Source organism: Geospiza fortis, unplaced genomic scaffold, assembly GCF_000277835.1.
Source record: "Geospiza fortis unplaced genomic scaffold, GeoFor_1.0 scaffold193, whole genome shotgun sequence".
Taxonomy (NCBI): domain Eukaryota; kingdom Metazoa; phylum Chordata; class Aves; order Passeriformes; family Thraupidae; genus Geospiza; species Geospiza fortis.
In genome coordinates this window covers 550,047-558,609 of record NW_005054523.1, presented here as the reverse complement: position 1 = coordinate 558,609, position 8,563 = coordinate 550,047, and the positions used below count along the sequence as shown (strand labels likewise).

General features: G+C 47.0%; 1 protein-coding gene across 1 annotated transcript in view; it reads left to right on the top strand.

The window, feature by feature from the left end:
- The first annotated feature begins 7,827 nt into the window (after nt 1-7,827).
- Nucleotides 7,828-8,563, top strand: part of ACVR1 (activin A receptor type 1) — a 35,878-nt gene continuing 35,142 nt past the window's right edge. The window contains exon 1 of the mRNA XM_005429105.3: nt 7,828-7,911. The gene's annotated coding sequence lies outside the window, so the exon portion shown is untranslated. The remainder of the gene's footprint in view (nt 7,912-8,563) is intronic.

Below are 8,563 nucleotides of genomic sequence, written 5' to 3'. Positions count from 1 at the left end.
GCCGGGACTCGGGCTGCACGGGAGCACAGCCCTGAGCACACAGCCGCTCTCAGCCCGCCCAGGTGTGCGTGCTGACCCGGCGGCTCTGAACCCACATGCTGCTCTGTGAAATCGGGGCCGTGAATCTAGGAGGGGAAGCTGCCCAGGCAGTCTTTCCGATTCTGTCTGTTAAAAGTGCTAAAAGAACTTTAGTTTCTCGTAGTATTTTTACATAAATTGAAAAGAAACCACTTTGTTTTCCAGTAATTGAGAGAGCAGCTCAGCTTCATCAGGTTCTCCAAGAGCTGGGGTTCATGTAGGTGTGCTGGAGGCACCAGTGCCTCAGGACGGTGTTACTGGTGGGAACTTCCAGGGTCTGGACTGAGCTGCAGAACTGGCACGTTTGTACAAACCGTGTTTTACAACGATGCATTGAGTTCTCAGAAGAGAACAGATTCTTTTTCCAAATCTCTTGTGTTTTTATGGTCTGCATTGAAGCCCAGCTTCTCCTTGAAGACTCCTGTGACTATAGCAGTTAGCTGTGGGCAATAGCAAGTCTATTTTTAAACTTTCACTTTTCTTTTGTTTCCTGTAATACGATCTTTGCTGTGATCCTTATACTCATCTTCAGAGGGACGGTGGCGACCTGGAATGCAGCAGGCACTTTGCAAATACTCTCGGAGCCCTGTCCTTGAAGGGCTGGAGCTGTTTGAAGAGTGCTGGGGTGCCTTGCAATTGAAATGGGAAAGCTGGAGTCCTGGCTGTGGAGAGCTCTCAAGTGCACGGCTGGGCCTTTTGATGGCCGAAACCTTCTTTTTTTTTTGAGGAGGAGGTGTTAGAGATCTGTTTTAAGGGAACAAAAAGTTCCTGTATGCCCTGTGCTCTCCCCAGGAGGTGTTAAGTGTGTGCAGTGGTTTCAGAGGTTTGCCTTCCCTCTGGATTTGTTTGCTGGGATAAGACCTGCATTCCTCTGTTTCAGGGGGCCGCGTGTGCTCCTCGCCCAGTGGCACGGGACTTGGGAGCGGTTCCTCATTGTAACCCGTTGCCTCTTTGTCTCCTCACACTGAGTGAGAGGTGTCTTTTGTTCTGTCTTCATTTTGGGACACACTTTTAGTTCACGCCTCAGCCTCCTCAGTTTGTAAATAATCAGCTCTTACAGGCCTAAATCATGGTTAGGACCGAATTATATCAGGTGAAGCTGTTATTTAAACAAAACAACTTGAGGGGAGAAAAAGCCCCTTTATATGTTTTCACTTTTAAGTCTTATAATGTGTTTCAAAGTTTCAGGCTGGGAAAGGGAAATCCTACTTACCTGTTGCTGATGATGTTTCCAGAGGTGTTGCTGATATTCGCTGGCCAGGAACCATTGTTAACTTTTTTTATTATTTATTAGGAAACAAATTTAGAAAATTATTTATTAGAAAAATATTTTAGTTGCAGAGCTGTCAAGTTCGTTTCCTCACGTTTATATTCTGTAGAGAATAGGATGGCTGTGTTAGTTACTGACAAAATCGGTGAAAACCCGGATAGTGTGTGCAGAGGTTCAGCCTCGCCCTCCATGGGCACCACTCAGAAAGTGATTTTGGGCATATTGTGTTCCTGGAGATTGCAATTCAACACACTTTGAGACATGAGAATTTTATTGTATGCCTTAGTAGCTGGATATTTGATATTCTGGTGGTTGTTCACGCTCTTCTCTTAACACGTATGAAGTTGGTTGCATTCTTTCTGCTGAGGTGACCTGCTAAAGATCGCCTCTGTCACTGAGTAGAAAGATCCTTTTGCAGGAGAATGCAAGTGTGTGGAGGAGCTGAGGTGAAAGGGGAGGGCTAAATATAGCCACTTCCTGCAGAACTTATCTGCTTTTGAGGCTGGCTTTCCAAATGGAACTGGAGCCTTCCAAGCCCTTGGTGAGGGTAGGAAGAGAACATGGGCGGGGGAAAGAACACCCGTGGGGTGTTGTGAGTGGGTTGTGTTTGTGGTTTTTGTTTTTTCCAGCCAGCTGGTACTCTGAAGTCATGCTTAAATTTAATGAAAGCCCGATGCTAAAATAGGATCTAGGGACAGCCGTTGTGAAATAATTAGGCACCCGTTCAGCCCTTCTTGTCCCTGCCAAAAAAAAGCTACTTGAATTTATTTAAATTCTTGGTATTGGAACTCTCAAATGGGCATCTTGATACCTGCTCTAGTGTGTATAAGCAGGTTGAAAACTTGCTCCCACTCACCTGTGCAGCTGTCAGGAGCTACAGCAGATTGCAGTGGTGGTGTTGAACACAGATGGTTGCTGAGTGCCTCTGTGTATGAGGGTTCAGGGATATCACAGAGCTGGGGGACAGGCTGGCCTCAGCCAGGGTGTGCACATGGCTCAGGGGATGGATTAGTTACTTTAGGACCTGAGGGTACTCAACTCTGAGAGTTTAAGAGCATCTTAAGTACAGAGCTCCCAGGTGCTATCAAGATCCTCACCTTTTGAGCACTGCTGTGGACAAGTTCTGTGGCCACATGTTGTGAGTGTAAGGCATTTATATCCTCTACATACCTGTAAAAAAAAATCAGGAATGATGGTGTTTTCTAGCAGTGTTGGAAAGCTGAATTCACATGTGTTTGAAAACTGTTCTGGGATCACAAATTTATCAAATGTTGTTGACTAAATGTAAGGAATTCCATGGAAATGCTTTCAAGGAATTCCTTTTTTTTCCCACTATGTTTGCAGCCAAAACATGGTTTTGGAGTAATGCTTTCAAAAGTGTAGAAGTACAGTCCAATAACAGTAAGTGGTTGTAGTGCAGTATTTTTCTCTGTTACATTGGACCATGAGTTTGCACCTGACCCATCTCAGGTGATGGTAATCCCCTCCTTAACATGTGGTTTTCTGGAACTGCATGTGTAGAGTGCTCGCGGGTTCCTATTTCAGAGTGAGTTGCATCTGTGGATTGAGGTTGTTCAGAACACACTCCCAGATTTCTGCTCTGGTGAGAAGATCCACAGAGAACGAGCTGCAGTTAAGAAGCAGCACTGGAGCACAGCTTTGCCATGAAGGGCATGGGTGCTGTTTCCTGGAAGGAGCGTGAGGAGTGTGCCCGTGCTCCCGGTGCAGTAAGTACACAGCTCTTCCTTTGTGTGGGAGAAGGCAGCACTGCAGTTCCAGTGCCCATGTTCAGTTCACATGCTGCCGTTCCCCTAGCAGGCCAGAGCTGACCTCACGATCCGTCTGCTCCTGAATACTCAGCATCAGGTGCTGGATCAGTGTGGCACGTAGTGCAGATCCCTCTTTGCTGTGCCCCTGCCTTCCATGCAGTGCCTCACCGTGCTGGCTGTGCCCAGCAGTGTGCTGGGGCCAGGGCTTCTCGGACACAGGGCTCTGCCAGCGCTGGTGAGAACGTGCTTTGCCTTCCTCGTGCCTGCAAACTGGCGTGCCACCAGCTCTGAAACAGCTCTCAAGCCCCCCAGATCAAGGTCCCTTATCCCAAGGGATGGACTTCTGTTTGAGTACAAAGGCATTGTAAGTCCCTAAGCAATTGGGATAATCAATATCCTTCAGCCCCACAGTTTCTTCAAGCTTGGGACCTGTTTTAGCTTTACGGGACATTGGCTCAGCCTGGTTTTGCAAGGCTGGGTGAGGTGATGTGTAAATAAACTGACTTGCTAAGGGGAGAGAGAAATGCTTGAAAGGAAATACTATAGAGATCTTAAAGTCACAATTGATGTGAGTAAATGGGAAGGGATGGTGTTAGGTAATTCGTTATTATGCAAGAAAGGGGGAATACTGGGTGTGATCAATTGTCAGCAGCTTTAAAGTTTTTGTGTGGTGCCTGTTTAAGTTGTAGACTGATTGTGGTGGGATATTCAGGAGCCTTATTCTTCTTTTGAGGAGCAGTTGGATCTGTTGGTAGGCCTGTGGGGGGCCAGTAAATGCAGTGATTCAGGTGCAGCTTTGGGCTTGGGAATTTACCTTTGACTGGGAGGTGTGGGGTTGGAATGAGAGGAGCATGGAAGAATGACCCTTTTATGCTGTGTCCTTATGCTCTTTCGTGAACATCTGCTCCTGGCCTCTTGTGGAGTCAGCGTATTGCTGGTTAGGGCTGTGTGTTGTGGGTTGTTCCTCCCTTTGGTGTGCAGAGGCAGTTCAGTGGCTCTCACCCCAGAAGTCTGCTGTCACTGCATCCCCCCTTCTGAAACACTCCTGGAGGGTCAGACCAAGTCACTGTTCCCTGCCTGTGATGCTGCTGGAAAGATGGGTCTGAAAGTGTCTGGAGCCTGTTGTAGAATAACTCCAGTCTGCTTTAGGGGAAGGAAGGCTTTGGTTTTGTTAAGAAAAGCTTATTGAAACCAACACCTCCATTTTGGTGATTGTCCAAGGCTGCCTTTGGAGTAATTTCTGTTGTCTGAAATAACTAAGATGGAGATAGAAGATTGTGAGGGGGAACACCAAAAGGTGTTATCTGGGCCTTTTTACAGAAGATGTGTTGCTGCAGCACTTAACCTTCTGTCCTGAGTGCCTGGAACGTTCCTTCTCAGCATGCTGATGCTGGTCATCCTGTTGAATGGAAGCTGGTAGGAGGAGTTGTTCCTTGTCTTGCGGAGCAGTCATAGTGAGCTGTGCTCGCTGGAGGTCGGGACTTTCTTGTTCTGACTGCAGACCTCACATCTGCTAATGAGCTGCAGAGGAGAGGCCCACAAACACCTCTTGTAATTGCAGGTCTGCTGTTATCCTGGCGAGGCTCCTGCTGTCGCAGGAGCGGGCTGGCGGCCTCGCCAGCCGCCTTTGGCTGCGCGGATAGCTCCGAGCCTGCTAGTGGCTTCCCTTTGAAGTCCTGGAAGCTGCTGAGCCCTGCTTTCAGGAGTCGGTGTGCCCCAGCAGGCCCGTGCAGCCCTCCCCCCGAATGGCTTGGGGTTCCTGGCTCGGTGGTTTGAGGGCACTTGGGGCTGTGGTTGCGCAAAACTTTTCGCTGGGTTCTAATGGCAGGGGAGTAAGTAGTCCTGCTTCTCCTTCTCCAGGTGCTGTTCTTTTGCCTGTTCTCGCGTCTCTGGCCATGTGATACACTGGATAAGGCATTCATTTGGTTAAAACGTAGTCTGCCTCTGCCCGGTTATTTCTAACCCAGGTTAATTCCCAGGTATTTTTATCGTGCTGCTGCTAAGGAGGGATTTCCGAGGGTGAGTGGCTGAGCAGATGCAGATGACTGTGAGCGGCCTGGGAGTGTTTGTGAAGGCTGGTGCCTTGCTTGGGTGCACCACGGGAGTGTTTGGTGTGCCTTGGACCTGCTGTGCTCTGCTCCCCAGGGGGAGTCCCTGCAGGTCCCCTTGCTGCTGCCGTGCTCCTGGCTCTGGCCGTGACACCAGGATGTGCTCGGACACACGTTTTTGGCGGTCCCACATGCCTGCCCGCCCTCCCTTCTCTGCAGGACGGTGACGGCAGTGGCCAGCCTGTGCCCAGAGCTGCACACATGGAGCCAGAGCTGCCCACGCTGCTCAGCCCGCCGGGGCGGGTGATGTCCTGCACTGTCAGGTGCTGTGCAGCGCGAGGTAGAGGAGATGAGAGCGAGATCTCCCTAGGAACAAATGTAAAATTAAACAAAATGTGTGTTTGTATTAGTCAGCCTAAACCAGACTGTGCTATTTAGGGCTCTCCTTTGCAATAAACCTGTCTCGTATTTGTGTGGGAGGACTGCAACAATTAAAGTAATTTTCAGGCTGAATTTTAAAAGTGAAAACAAAATGAAAAGGTAATGGTTTGGTTTAAGAGAATATCATATTATGTTATAATACTTTATGTTAGAGAAGAGATAGATGATACGCTGCAGATTGGTTATTGGTAAAAGCTGTGTCCATGCTGCAGGTTCGTACTGCACATTAAAACTCTTCTTGACTTCATAAGGAGTAATTTTATTTTTTTAAATTCATCTAATTGCAGCCCTCATTGCTACTGGAGAGTAAACTGCTTGCTGCAGCTGCAGTTGTGGGTAGCAGCCTGCTAAAACATCAACTTTGATGGCATGGGCTGGGCAAATCCCAGGCTGGAGTGATAAACAACACAGAGAATAAGAATTTTCCATTCTCCAGAAGCTGCTGAATAGATCTTAAAGACTAACTGGCAATAAAGATATAAAATATGTGCACAGGATGATAAATGTGAGTGGAACCGGTGGGAAAAAAAAGAGGAAAAAAAAGGACAATTCCAGCTGATTTCAGGATCAGGAGGATGATTTGGCAGTGGAGTTTGTGGCAGTCAATCTTGTCAATCAGCACAGGATTACACTGTGTTCTACTCCTCATTTTCTGTTGTCAGAACAAAAACATGTACAACTTGTAGCTCACCAGTCTGAGTGTTAAACTAACAAATTCCTGTCTCCTTAGGAGTGGAGTTACAATAAGTTGGGCATTAAAAAAAGGCTATTTTTAATTTGACTTCCAAATACTGGCTCAAGTTAAATGATAAGGCATTTGAGATGTACCCTTAGCACATGAAAAAAATACTGATGCTTGTGAATTAAAAAAAAAACCACAACAAAACGGAGGGGTGTGTTCTCTTGGGGATTGTGATTACAATAGAAAAATAAATACTTGAAAGACGTAGGAAATTCTTTTCTGGATGTGCATTCTTACATATTAAGCATTGATCTAAGTAACTTTTATTCCACTTGACCTTTATTTTTGGACTGAGTTGCAAAACTTGTCTAGATCCTGAGTCTAAATGAAATGATGATGATGAAAATTGCAATGCAAGCACCTTTTTACTCCACCCGTGTTCCTTCTTAGGGGTGACTAGGTGTGTATGTGGTGTGGGACCATCTCTGCTTATCTCTGAACTCGGGAGCTGCCCTCCCTGCCGGAGGTAGCACAGGATCTCACTTTGATGTCGTGTTCCTCTCCCTTTAGCTCAGCTGGGCAGCGCTTTGTGCCCAGACCAGCTCGCAAACGCCCGTCTGTGAGAGCCGAGGTGCATCTTTGCGGTTGGGATCAAGGTTAAAGCCTCTGAGTCTTGGCTGTCCTCCAGCTTCTTTGCATAATTTGAACCCGTCTCTGTCCAGAAAGAAACATTCAAGTTATTTCAAGTCGCTGGGATAGAAGCAAAGCTCCACTAACAGGCTGCTCAGCAAGGTGGGCTGCGCGGCCCCACCTCACGTCCCCAGGTGGTGTGCTGTGACGGCGTGGCTGGGAGGTGGCTGCTGCCTTGCTTGGCCTCTCCTCCGTGTCTGTTCTCATGGCTCCTGCCCTTGAGCCTGGGCACTTCTTAAATTCTTCAACAACTCCTCGGCATGGCTTTTGCTCTCTGCATTAGCTGGTTGTCAGCTGGGCCTTTACAAATGTGCCAGAAATGCCACGTAGACACTTCTGTGTGTGTTTGTGGACCTGGCATGTTTGCATCAACCTCCAGTGGAGAATAATCTGAGTAACATGTCCCAGCTTGCCGAAACAATAGGGTGTTTTTTCTGTCTTGGTGTAGGTATTTTACACATTTGTAAGACTCGTGTCATACCCCTAAAGCAAACCTGGGCATGGTTGTTCTGCAAAACCTGTTCTAAAATCTGAACCTGTTTATTCCCTCCATACAGCTTCCTTATGACACAAGTAATATTTTGAAGAATGAGTGAATCAATATGACTGTTCCTGAATTATGGAAATAAAAACCTAAACACCATCAGAAGTCTGAAAGAAATATGGTATTTCCATGCCTGGTGCAAAAATGGCATGTTTTAATGACTGGAAAAGTCCTTGACTTCATCTTTTTGGTTGGGATTTGATCCTGGACATTGTTTAGACATTCAGAGAAAATATGTATTGGACTTTCACGTGGAACAGTGTCCAGGATTTTGAGGGAACTTTGTCTTGTTTCTCCATTAGGAAAGCCAGAATGCCATGCAGTGAGGAGCCAGAACAGCAAACTGGATTTTGAAGCTCGGTTTTCTTACACAGTTCCTGGAATCTCTGGTGAGGAATTGGTGTTCCTGAGGCTGTAGTGCAGTTTTATGCCTTCTGTAACAAAGGATCTGTGAGGAGTAAAACCTACTTTATTTCCAGTCTGGGGATTTGTAAAACTTTGACATGCAGCCCAATTATAATTATGTTGGTTTAGTTCCCAAAGTGGACGCTCTTTATTCTAAAAGAGGCCCTACTGTGTGCAACCAGGAGTATTGAAGGCCCTGAAGTGTTAGCGTTTGAATGGTTTTGGCTTAGCTTTAAAATAAATATCTACTGGATATGGAGCTCTGGGGAGTGGACTAAAGCAAATGGAAAAGGTGAATTAACTGGAAGCTGTTCCGCAAGGCTGGGTCCATAGAGCCGCAGCACAGCAACGCAGCAGCAGATGGAGGCAGAAGAATGGCATTTTGAGAGTTGCTTGTATTTTGAGCCTGATGTGAAGTAGGTGCAATTCAGAGGCTGCTGTTCCTCTGCACGGGGTTCTGTCACCATTGCTCTCGCTCTGCAGCATCGGTCCTGTGTGGCCCCAGCAAGTTTCCCGTGACAGCCTGCACTGCTCCTGTGAGGAATAGTGAGAACTGTTCCTGGCAGCTTTGGAAAGTCTGCCGTGTTTGTCTCCTGGTACTTGATGGCTCTTTTGAGACCTGAGTGAAAACATCAA